The following is a 12,628-nucleotide window of genomic DNA, read 5'->3' as shown; positions in this document are numbered from 1 at the left end:
GACACCTATGTCACCGCGACCATCAAACAAATACCAAGCCGATGAAATATTGTATTTCATACTTGGGATCTTGTATAAATATGTGTATGTTTTGCACATATCAATTATTGTTCAATTTCAAACTCTACATTGCTTTCTAGAGCATTATACGCAAACTGGTGCGTAAACGTACTCAGTTTAATGCGACAAATACTCCAGAACATCAACACATACTCAACATACCTTAAAAAACCTTTACATAACTTAGAAATAAGTTTTGAAGGCTTTGGTATAGCAAAAACAAGTTAATTCGCTTACAGGGACTAAACTTGACAAACTGCGAAAGTATGCCAATTTGAACTGTAACGAACATTCTGGAACATGTCCATAAGTTACACATACCATAAATATCCTTTACATAGCTTAGAAATAGGCTTTGAGGGGTTTGGTATGCTAAAACAAACTTTTGGATCATTCAGGGGCTAAAAGTGTCAAAAAGTACACAAGTTTGCACTTTCGCGCATAACTTACGTTCTGAATACATCCGGACATCCAAAATTTATGTAAGCATCCTAATATTATGCCTTAGTGTTTGGCATGAGAAAAATCCATTCGTCGCGTCATTTGGATCGTCTTTCGCGCATATGCGCATTCCGTCGTAATTAAGCGAACATCGCAATCGTACGGCCAAACGAACCGACATCCGGAATATTTTTGAGCATATTTCATGTCCCCTACACTTTAACTTCATCTTAGAGCCTTGAAATGAGGTTAACGGGGCTTAAACGTGCCAAAAATGGGCCAAAATACGTGTTTCTGAAGTGCAGGGACCAAAATTGTAAATTCTGATCTGGGAACCTTAGGCGGGGCGCGTAAGGATTTACCAAATCCTTACGCGGGGCGCGTGAGACTGTCAGACAGATTCAATGTATCTATTTAATGCAGTTGGCCTTTCGTTCGATCAAGAGGCAATGCCTTTTCACCTAATCAAGAGCCAAGGGGCAATTTCTGACTTACCACAAGAATTTGACAAGTGTACGCTCGAGATCGCGGCACGATATTCGATAAACGATCCTAACGGTTCCACTTTTCCTATAAATACCCCCCCCCCCTTTGTGTAATAACCCACAAGAATCAGATCTAAAGCTCTAAGTTGGAACCATTGTTTCATACCCGAGCTATTTGATCTAGATTAGCACTCGGGGACCCTCCGTAAGTCTTCTTTCGCTCTTTTATTCGCTTTTCGAGTCCGAAAGTCAACGTTTTGTTGACTTTCTGCATTGACCAGCTTATGGTCGATGCGAAGTTCATGGAACTTCATAACGTGAGCGTGATCACGATGGTTATAGTCCGTAGTGACTATACCTACTGATCACCACGTTATCTAGGCTCAGTGACGAGTCGTAGTTTCGGCCAAAATGCGCATTCTCGCGTATTTTGTAACCAAACTACTCGTGAGCATCAAAGCCGTTTGTTTTGATGCCAAACCTGTTTTCTAAACTTAGTTAAGCATGTTCTAACATGCTTAGCTCGTCACTTTTAGTATAGTGCTTATATAGGGTCGTAAGGTAAGCCATCTAAACCATCGCTTATACTTTCGAACCCGACCCATTTGGTCGATCATTTTGATCCGACCAAACACATTAGGTGACCATAGCTATAACCTTCTGAGGTTATACCTTGTAGTCACGATGTTAGGCATTCCAGACGCGTTCTACGCGAACGACGCGTTAGGGTAGCATAAGCTACCTAAACGGGTCGTGACGGAACGTAAGCACTTAGGTTAAGTTTCATTTTAGTATGTAGGCTTTGTTAAACCATATTACACGAGTCTCCATACTCGTTTGGTTTACGAACCCGCGTACTATCCGATCCTTCCGATTTGGTCCGGTATATTAACATAGCTACCTATTAGGTGTCGTTTGATATCCCGTGATCTTTAGCATTATCTGGTTATTATACAAGAACTTCAAAGCAATCTCAGGTGAGTACATTGAACCCCATCTTTTACATGTTTTCTAGGAGTCAATGTGAGTACATTGAACCCCTCTTTTACTGTTTTCCAAACTGTTTTGGGGTGAAACACATGTGCCTACTTGCTACTTTCATGCTTTCCGGTTTTCACATCATATACTACTATGTTCGATAGTACATATATAGTACATGATTGTCACACCCCCAAAATCCACCTGCGGAGTATCACCGCTTGGGAGCGTGACTGACCAGGATCAAGCCACCAATCATATCGAACAATGCAATTAATGTCAGTTATAATAAATGTAAACCAATCATTCAATACGATTGATGTTTCCAACAAAACATAGTTTAAGTAGCGGAAGCGTAATAATGATATCCAATGTATGTAAATAGTTCAAGTGTTGTAAGTTTATCAAAACATCCACGATCCATGTACCACAACGACCTGCTCCTCCCTGTGCAAGCTCCATATGTACCTAATGTCCTGCAAGGCATGCAGCAGAAAGTCAACAACTAGTTGAGCGAGTTCACAGTTTAACAGTTCAGTAATAGTATAGTGTGAGTAGTAGTATGTTCGTTCGTTATGTCGTGTATCGTAATAGTTTCCATCGCGGCCTCCCAGGCAGGTATGCGAAGATAATAGGGGGATGTTCATCCCACGTATTCTAGACTAGGTTTATCTGTATCGCGGCCGACCAGGCAGGTGTGCGAAGATTAGTAAATTACAGTTCGCGGCCTTCCAAAGGCAGGTATGCGAAGTTAGTCATAATATCGCGGCCAACCCTTGGCAGGTGTGCGAAGATCAGTTCAATAAGTGTTACTAGTCTAGTCGTAGTTCAATCAGCTGAGTATGTACCATAGTTCATCAATTCACATCACTACGTTCCAGTATAAATAAGTACCAGTAAGTAATCAATCCCATTCCCACCCTGGGAACCCCATGCCTTGGCTGTGTGAACTCACCTTGGTTTGCTCGGTATGTTATTGCTTCTAGGGTTTATAAATCTCTAAGTCCGTAACACACGACCTAGGATGTGTTGCATATGATACGATGTAAGTGTTTGCATCAAATTACGGTTTACAAATCATTGACATTCAAGAGACTGTGTTTTGTGTGCTTATTGTATGCATAGATCGTTCATTCATGCAGGATTATACTGTTGCATTCAGTATCATACAATCATATACAGAATCATACATCACTTAAACAGTTAATCATATTCATATAGTTCATGCGTCGCATCTTGATTACACAGTTTAATCTAACGTAATTGTTAACCTGGTTACCACTGATAACATACTGAACATGTTATTATCGTTAATAAGTTTAACAGATTAATCATTATATAGTATGCAGCTCATTGATTCAATTTAAACATCACATAACATCAGACAGACAGACAGACAGACAGACAGGGCCTTGCCCTTCTATAACTCAGACAAGTATGGGGGCTTCCCCTGTTTAAACGTCGGGCTACTTATAAACTTATTAAAGTCGTGCATGATAGATCATATTAACCTCGGACCAAACTAAACTCATCACACATGAAACACACAAACTCGGACATGAAAGGGGTTATAAACTCTGTCCACACATAATAAATATAAACTTGGTCCATTATTCATCTATAAACTCGGTCACCACAAATCACATTAAAGTCGGCCCATGACAAATCAATAAACTCGGACCATGTGTATTCATTAAACTCAGACAATATACCATTTGTTAAACTCGGACTATAAGCATTCACATAACAACTTCGGACCTGATCATTCTCTTTCAACAAATTCGGACCACCTTTATTAACATACTCGGACCACTTATACATTAACATACTCGGACATGATCAACTTATTAAACTCGGACATGATCAACCACTTAAACTCGGACCAATTTAGGTGGGGGGGGGTTCCTTGCATTAAACTCGGACCTACATCCCCCCTTTTAAACTCGGACATAAGTATTGGGGTTTAAAAGAAACTCGGACATGGTTAAGCTCATTAAAGTCGGACTAAGTGCACTCATTAAGTTCGGACCAAATTCAATTAAACTCAGACCTTCAATTGTTCAATAAACTCGGATATGAAGCATGTTTTAAGCTCGGACCATGTTTTCATTCCATAGACATGTTTTCATTTAACAAACTCAGACATCTATCATATATATATTAACCTCGGATCAAGCTTGATGAATTAAACTCAGACAACTATCATCCAATAACTTCTGTCTAGTGAATAATCATGTGCGATCAAAACAGTTACGTTTCTTTTGGATTCTAACCCTAGTATCAAACACAGTGACGGCAGAATCATAATCAATCCACTCATGATCAACAATGATCAAACTATATCATTATAGGAACCATCTATCAATCATACGACTAATCATTATCATCAATAATTCAGAATCAAATCAAAATCACAACCTATCACATGAAGAACTAGGGTTTTATAAGCATCAATCAATCAACAATTAGTCAAGAATTGATACAATCAAATAATCAACGCGCAATCATTAACAATTACCTTGAATGATTCTAACGAAATAGAGGAATCGAAAGTGATGAATGCCTTGTGCCAATGGTGGTGGTGATGATGATTGCTAGAGAGATGAATGTACGTGCTTTTGGTTTTTGTGCCAAATGATTAGTGAAAGAGTTTAGGGTTATGTATCACTAGAATTCCACTAATTGTCCTCTACATCCTCAGGTATTATATTTTACAATAGTGCACTATTCCAATTAATTACACAGTTTCACCACCAAGTTTACACATTTGGCAAGTTTATCATAATTAACACATAGTCATGCACAATCACACAATACACTTCATTATACCAAAACGTATACAATTTTATAGTAATCAATTGTGCAATTAAACAGCTAAACAATACTTGAACGTGCAATAAATGCGAAATAGAAATCTTGGAAATTCGAGTTGTCACATTATCCCCAACTTAAAAGAAATTTCGTCCCGAAATTTGGTACGCACTCACTGAGGAAGCTAGGTAAGTTATATCGTTCACTGGTTTTTCCTGGGGTGTCACATCATCCCCCCGTTGATTTGGAATTTCGTCCCGAAATTCAGTGGTAGTAGCTTCAGCCTCAGTAGTGGTTGCATTGGTTTCGAATAACTGGGGTACTTTTCTGTCATCTGGTCTTCGCGTTCCCAGGTGTACTCTGGGCCACGTCGGGAGTTCCAACGAACTCGAACAAGAGGGATTCTCTTGTGTTTGAGGACCTTACATCCCGGTCCGTGATTTCAACTGGCTCCTCGACGAACTGCAACCGCTCGTCGATAGTGAGTTCCTTAAAAGGAACTGTGAGGGTCTCATCTGACAGACACTTTTTCAGATTCGACACGTGGAATATGTTGTGAACTGCACCGAGTTCAGCTGGTAGGTTCAGTCTGTAGGCTACTGGGCCTATTCTTTCAGTGATTTCGAACGGTCCAACATACCGTGGATTGAGTTTGCCTCGTTTACCTAAACGAACCACACCCTTCCAGGGTGAGACTTTTAATAAAACCCGGTCCCCGACCTGAAATTCCAAGGCTTGCTACGCTTGCCCGCGTAGGCTTTCTGACGGTCGCGTGCTGCCGCCATGCGTTGTCGTATCTGTGCAATCTTTTCTGTGGCGTCCACTACAATCTCTGGACCCGTAATCTGACTATCCCCCACCTCTACCCAACAGAGAGGTGACCGGCATTTACGTTCGTACAATGCCTCGAATGGAGCGGTTTGAATGCTGGTATGGTAACTGTTATAGCTCTGTCGTGAATCGTGCATCCCGATCGGAGGATATGGAGATGGGCACCCCGTGCCTAGAAACAACTTCTTTAAGATGAATGTCTGCGGGAGTGGAGAACTTATCCGTTTCCTTTACAGCCAGGAAATGTGCAGACTTGGTGAGTCGATCCACGATCACCCATATAGTATCATTCCCACGCTGGGATCTAGGTAAGCCCGTAACAAAATCCATGGAAATCTCTTCCCATTTCCACTGTGGTATCCTGGGTTGCTGAAGTAAGTCTGAGGGTTTCTGGTACTCTGTCTTGACTCTCGCACAAGCCAATCATTTGTAATGTGGGCCTTCACGCTAGGCCACCAATATGTAGTTCTAATATCGTGGTACATTTTATCCGACCCTGGATGTACCGAGTAGCGAGACTTATGTGCTTCATCCATCACAAGTTCGCGTAGATCGCCATAGGGTAGGACCCAATACATCCTGTTACATAGTAGGCGTCGTCTTCCTTTTGTTCTAACCGTTGCCTCGAGCCGCGTAAGGCTTCAGCCTTGACGTTTTCTGGTTTCAATGCTTCTACCTGAGCATTTCGTATCCGTGCAGGAAGATCAGACTGAATATTAGGCTGTAGCGCTCGCACGCGCTTAGGTAGGGCGTCCTTTCGACTGAGGGCGTCGGCCACAACATTGGCCGTGCTTGGATGATAATTGATGGCGCATTCGTAGCCGTTCAGTAGTTCAACCCATTTTTGTTGACGCATGTTTAAATCCTTCTGCTTAAGGATATGCTCGAGACTCCTGTGATCGGTGTAAATCGTGCACCTGGTACCATACAGGTAGTGTCGCCATATCTTAAGCCCGAAAACAATAGCTCCCAGCTCTAAATCGTGCGTCGCGTAGTTCCGTTCATGAATCTTTAGTTGCCGCGAGCGTAAGCAATAATCTTATCCCGTTGTGTCAATACATAATCGAGACCCTGTATCGATGCATCACTATAAGCCACGAAGTCATCTGTGCCCTCCGGCAGTGAGAGAATAGGTGTGCTGCAAAGCCTATCCTTAAGGTACTGAAAAGCGGTCTCTTGGGAATCTCCCCAACGGTAGGTGACACCTTTCTGTGTCAGCATAGAGAGCGGTTGCGCGATCTTCGAAAAGTCTTTGATAAACCGCCTGTGGTATCCCGCCAAACCCAAGAGTTGGCGTATTTCTGTTGGTGTACGCGGTGCTGGTCTGTTCCTGATCGAATCTATCTTGGATGGGTCGACCTGGATCGCATCCCTGTTCACTACATGGCCTAAGGAGTGGACTTCACGTATCCAGAAGTCGCATTTTGAAAACTTTGCGTACAGCTGCTCCTTTCGAAGAGGTTCCAAGATAAGACGTAAGTGCTGTTCGTGCTCCTCCTGACTCTTGGAGTAGATCAGAATGTCGTCGATGGAGACAAGGACAATTTGTCCAGGTAGAGTTTGCACACCCTGTTCGTAAGGTCCCTAAATACGGCAGGTGCGCTCAATAATATCAAAACATCCATCATACCAAACATAAAATATAATAGGTAAAATAATTCATAAAACCCCAACACGATTAATGTTCAAACCAAACTTTGTTTGAGTAGCGTAAACATAATAATGAAAATCCAAGATAAGTTATGAGTTCAATTAGCGTTCATTGCGTCTCCTCCTCCTAACATGAAAACTCGACCTCTTGCCTCGTTGCCATTGTTATTGTTGTTTCCCCCGTTGTTGTTGTTGTTGTTCCCGTTGCCCTGGTTATTGTTGTGGTTCTGATTCTGGTTCAACTGAGGGCAATCGCGTTTGTAATGTCCTTCTGCCCCACACTGGAAACATCCCCGGTTTCCACGCTGTGGTTGCTGCTGCTGGTTCTGTGGAGCTGGTGGTAGGAGTTGCTGGTTCTGATTTGCTGGCCGAGAGCTTCTACAATCCTTAGCCTCATGACCCATCTTGAGGCATCTTTGACATTGTTCCCTGCGACATCTTCCGCTGTGGTGTCGGTTGCACTTATTACACAATGGGTGAATTCCCCGATATCCACCCTGCCCCTGACTGCCAGATGATTGCTGAGTCGAATTCTGGTAGTCATTTGTCTTGCGCTGCTGAGACTGAACAGTAACCGATCCCTTACTGGAATCCCCCTCCCATTTCCTCTTGTTGTCACTGGGAGTAGCAGAAGTGGTGACAGCAGTAGTGGTAGCCTTGACACGTTTTGGCAGTTTGTTCTGATCCACTGCCTGATCTGTAATACGGTGAGCGAGGCGCTGAATAGCCTGAATGTTGTCAAGATTGGCCGATGTCACATGGCTCTGGATCTCTGGCGCCAATCCCTTGAGATACATCTCAATGCGCTTGTACGGAGGGTCTACCATAGTTGGACACAGCACGGCCAGCTCGTTTGACCGTTTAGTATACGCTTCGATCTCAGATCCAACCATTTTCAAATTGTACAGCTCGTCTTCCAACTTGTGAATATCTTCACGCGTGCAATATTCCCTTTTGATAAGTTCCTTGAAATCGTTCCAGGGTGTGGCGTTAGCAGCTGCCAACCCTAAGATCTGTACTTGCGCGTTCCACCAAGTCAACGCGATTCCTTCCAAAGTGCCAGTGGCGTACTTGACCTTGCGAGCCTCAGGGCACTCGCACATTTCGAATACTGACTCTAGCTTTTCAAACCAATGGAGGAGTCCCACTGCCCCCTCGGTGCCACTAAAGGAATTTGGACGACAGTCCATGAAGTTCTTGAAAGTGCAGACAGGCTGCTGCGCGTGTTGACCTGCTTGAGCTGCTGCAACTGCCGCAGCAACTTGAGCTTGAACGAAAGCCTCTAGCTGGGCTTGTGTCATGCTAATTCTTCCAGACATGATCTTCATAGTAAAAGTAACGTAAGTGAGAGTGGTTCGCGAGTAGGGCGATGACAGAAAAGTGTAAGCACGTAGGTGTTCTCAAGCAATAACAGGTAGTGAGCAAAGTAATGTAAGCATACTACGAGCAAAGTTCTATGCAGTTCTATCAAGCAGGTAATAAACATAAACCTTATTACCTAGGATGTCGAGTCTTGCACGTGGAGCGAAGCGTCGTTGTGGATCGTTGAGAGCACTGTTCTGGTTATAGTCTGGTTTTAATAAATACGTTTTCCCATATTAAAACCAAGTTCTCTATAACCAATGGCTCTGATACCAATCTGTCACACCCCCAAAATCCACCTGCGGAGTATCACCGCTTGGGAGCGTGACTGACCAGGATCAAGCCACCAATCATATCGAACAATGCAATTAATGTCAGTTATAATAAATGTAAACCAATCATTCAATACGATTGATGTTTCCAACAAAACATAGTTTAAGTAGCGGAAGCGTAATAATGATATCCAATGTATGTAAATAGTTCAAGTGTTGTAAGTTTATCAAAACATCCACGATCCATGTACCACAACGACCTGCTCCTCCCTGTGCAAGCTCCATATGTACCTAATGTCCTGCAAGGCATGCAGCAGAAAGTCAACAACTAGTTGAGCGAGTTCACAGTTTAACAGTTCAGTAATAGTATAGTGTGTGACAACTCGAGTGTTTGACTTTCACTTTCGCATTTATTGCGCGTTGACTTTGACTTTGACTGTTTAGTTGTTGGATTGTGGACTTGAATTATACGAGTTGTTTGCCTATATGTTACTATTTGTGGTGATAGAAAATAATATTAGAATTGTTATTATTATGATATCAACTTGAACCTAGCCCTCGAAGGATGACATGTAGTTCGAAGGATTCGAAGGACCACGAAACATATCCTTCGAGCACGAAACATATCCTTCGAGCACGAAACATATCCTTCGAGCACGAAACATATCCTTCGATATGTTTCGGCCCAGTCTTTCCAATGGGCTTGGCCCATTACTGTGATACGTATATATGGGAATGCATGAAATCAGTGGTTATTTTTCTAAAAACCCTAGAGCATCTTTACTTGTGACGGCAACCACAAACTTACGGAGACTTCTTGCTGATCAATTCCCTGTTTTCAATATCGGTTAGTGTTTAATGTATATGCTTTCATGATTTATCGATCGCCTTACAATATGTTGTTGATCGGACTTGTATGCTAATCGATTATGTATGTTAATGGGATATGAATGTTATAATTGTCTAATCGTTTTGCAATATGTGTTTTTATGATCGGTTAGTATGGATGTTTTGAAAGATACTAGGGTTGTATGTTAATCGGTTGTGCATATTGGTAGGATTTGGATGTTCATCGGTTTTGTATGCAAATTGGATCTGTTGTGATTAGGGTTAATGATAAGGCTTGTGGATTGGTTGTGATGTATACACTACGGATTGTTATTGTTCACTGTTCTTGAAAACGGAATCGTATAGGATAAAGTGTTATGCTTGTTAATCAAATTAGGGTTCTTGAGTGAAACCTTGTGATTATGCTTGTTTGATCCTGTTGACAATAACTGATTAGTGAAATTGTGTTAATGGATAAAACGTAACTGCCATGACCGAAAGATAGCAATGGCCCGAACCATGGTAGTTTGACCGAACCATAATCTGATCGAACCATAGTTGACCGAAGGATACTGGTTGACCGACAGATAGTTGGACCGAAGGATAGTTAGGACCGAAAGATGTCATGGTCCGAAACATGACATTCGGCCCGAAGGATCATTGTGACACTTGTTTTCGAAAGATGATAGTATGAGTCGAAGGATACTAGGGTTTTGAATAATGTTTGAACAGTGGAACATACGTTGATTTAATTGACATGCCATGCTTAGTGATGAACGTGCAATACTACGTGCCGTGCTGATATGCAAACTGACTGTTCTGTGAACATTTAACTTGCATGCGTATCGTTGTGAACATGAACTGATTTGTTATACGTGCATACAATAGGACGTGATTAATTACTTGTGAGTGCATAACCTAGCATACCGAGCAAACCAAGGTGAGTTCACACTCCTACTAAGGCATGGGATTCCCGGGTCGTGGGAATGGGTTAAAGGTTTCAATTGACATAAACGTACAAACGCTTTTCCTAGACTATCACCTATCATAGTCCTCGGATGTCAGGACGGTTCCGTAGGTTGGGATAACACCTACGTGGTCATATACTAATTCCGTAGGTTGGGATAACACCTACGTGGTTCCGTAGGTTGGATAACACCTACGTGGTCATATGCCATTACTGCCTCGGATGTCAGGCACGCACGTAAAACCTACGTGTACGCATTACTTACTTCTTCCGTAGGTTGGGATAACACCTACGTGGTCATATACTAATTACTATCCTCGATGCAAAGGATACGTGCTACGCACACCTCATACGCGCTACTGTTCTCGGACGAAGAACAGGGATAATACGAATAGTCTAGTGGTCACATAACATGGGAAGCCCCCACCTATATAACTTACTATCGGCCCAGTAGAGCCAACCTGTACTTACTGTTACGTACTTATTTACTGTGAACTCGCTCAACTATTTTGTTGATCCTTTCTTTTACATGCCTTGCAGATCGTTAGGTACTGGGAGCTTGCACTGGAGGCGCGGACGTTGTGGACTTGGATCGTGAACGTCATATGAAACCCATATGATACTTGATACACATTTACATTGGATATTTTTATATATACGCTTCCGCTAAACATTGATAACTGACTTATGTTTTGGAAACACCTTTCATATGGATTTGTTTTGAATTATATTGCAATTACTTCTACTTTATACATTGTTCTATATGATTGGTGGCTTGATCCTGGTCAGTCACGCTCCCAAGCGGTGATACTCCGCGTGTGGATTTTTGGGGGTGTGACAGATTGGTATCAGAGCCATTGGTTATAGAGAACTTGGTTTTAATATGGAAAAACGTTTTTATTAAAACCAGACTATAACCAGAACAGTGCTCTCAACGATCCACAACGACGCTTCGCTCCACGTGCAAGACTCGACATCCTAGGTAATAAGGTTTATGTTTATTACCTGCTTGCTAGAACTGCATAGAACTTTGCTCGTAGTATGCTTACATTACTTTGCTCACAACTTGTTATTGCTTGAGAACACATACGTGCTTACACTCTTCTGTCATCGCACTATTCGTGAACCATTCTTACTTATGCTACCTTTACTGTTCGATCATGTCTGGACGTGTTGACATGACTCAAGCCCAGTTGACGGCTCTCATTAACGAACAAGTTGCTGCGGCACTTGCAGCCGCACAAGCAGGAGGTATAACCTGCTATCCCAGACCTATTCTAGGATGTTAGATCCTACTCTCGCGACCCAACTTTCGCGCTTAACCTTGATCTATCTTTCTCGCGCAACGGGTCAGAACGCACACATTCCAGAACATCATGGACTGTCACTCAAGCACATTCAGTGGCACATTCAAGAACTTCATGTGTGAACGCCCTGAGGTCCGCAGGGGTCAAGTACGCCACTGGTACTTTGGTAGGAATCGCGCTAACCAGGTGGAACGCGCAAGTACAGATACTAGGGTTGGCAGCTGCTAACGCCACCCCCTGGAACGAATTCAAAGAACACATTAAAAGGGAATACTACACGCGTGATGACATCCACAAGTTGGAAGTGGAGCCTTACCATTTGAAAATGACGGGGTCAGAAATCGAAGCTCATACGAAACGATAGAACGAACTGGCCATCTTGTGTCCAACCATGGTGGACCCTCCAAACAAGCGTATCGAATTGTACCTCAAGGGTCTAGCCTCAGAGATTCAGAGCCAAGCTACATCGGCTAACCTCGACAAAATCCAAGACATTCAGTGTCTTGCTCATCGCCTCACGGATCAGGCAGTGGAACAGAACAGGCTGCCTAGTTGTATCAGCGCTATTACTACCGCTACCACTTCTGCTACTCCCGCTACTCCTAGTGACAACAAGCGGAAATGGGATGGGTATTC

The sequence above is a fragment of the Helianthus annuus genome, chromosome 16 (assembly GCF_002127325.2).
Source record: "Helianthus annuus cultivar XRQ/B chromosome 16, HanXRQr2.0-SUNRISE, whole genome shotgun sequence".
In the NCBI taxonomy this organism is placed as follows: Eukaryota; Viridiplantae; Streptophyta; class Magnoliopsida; order Asterales; family Asteraceae; genus Helianthus; species Helianthus annuus.
The sequence above is the reverse complement of the archived record's forward strand: the minus strand, read 5'-3'. Positions refer to the sequence as shown.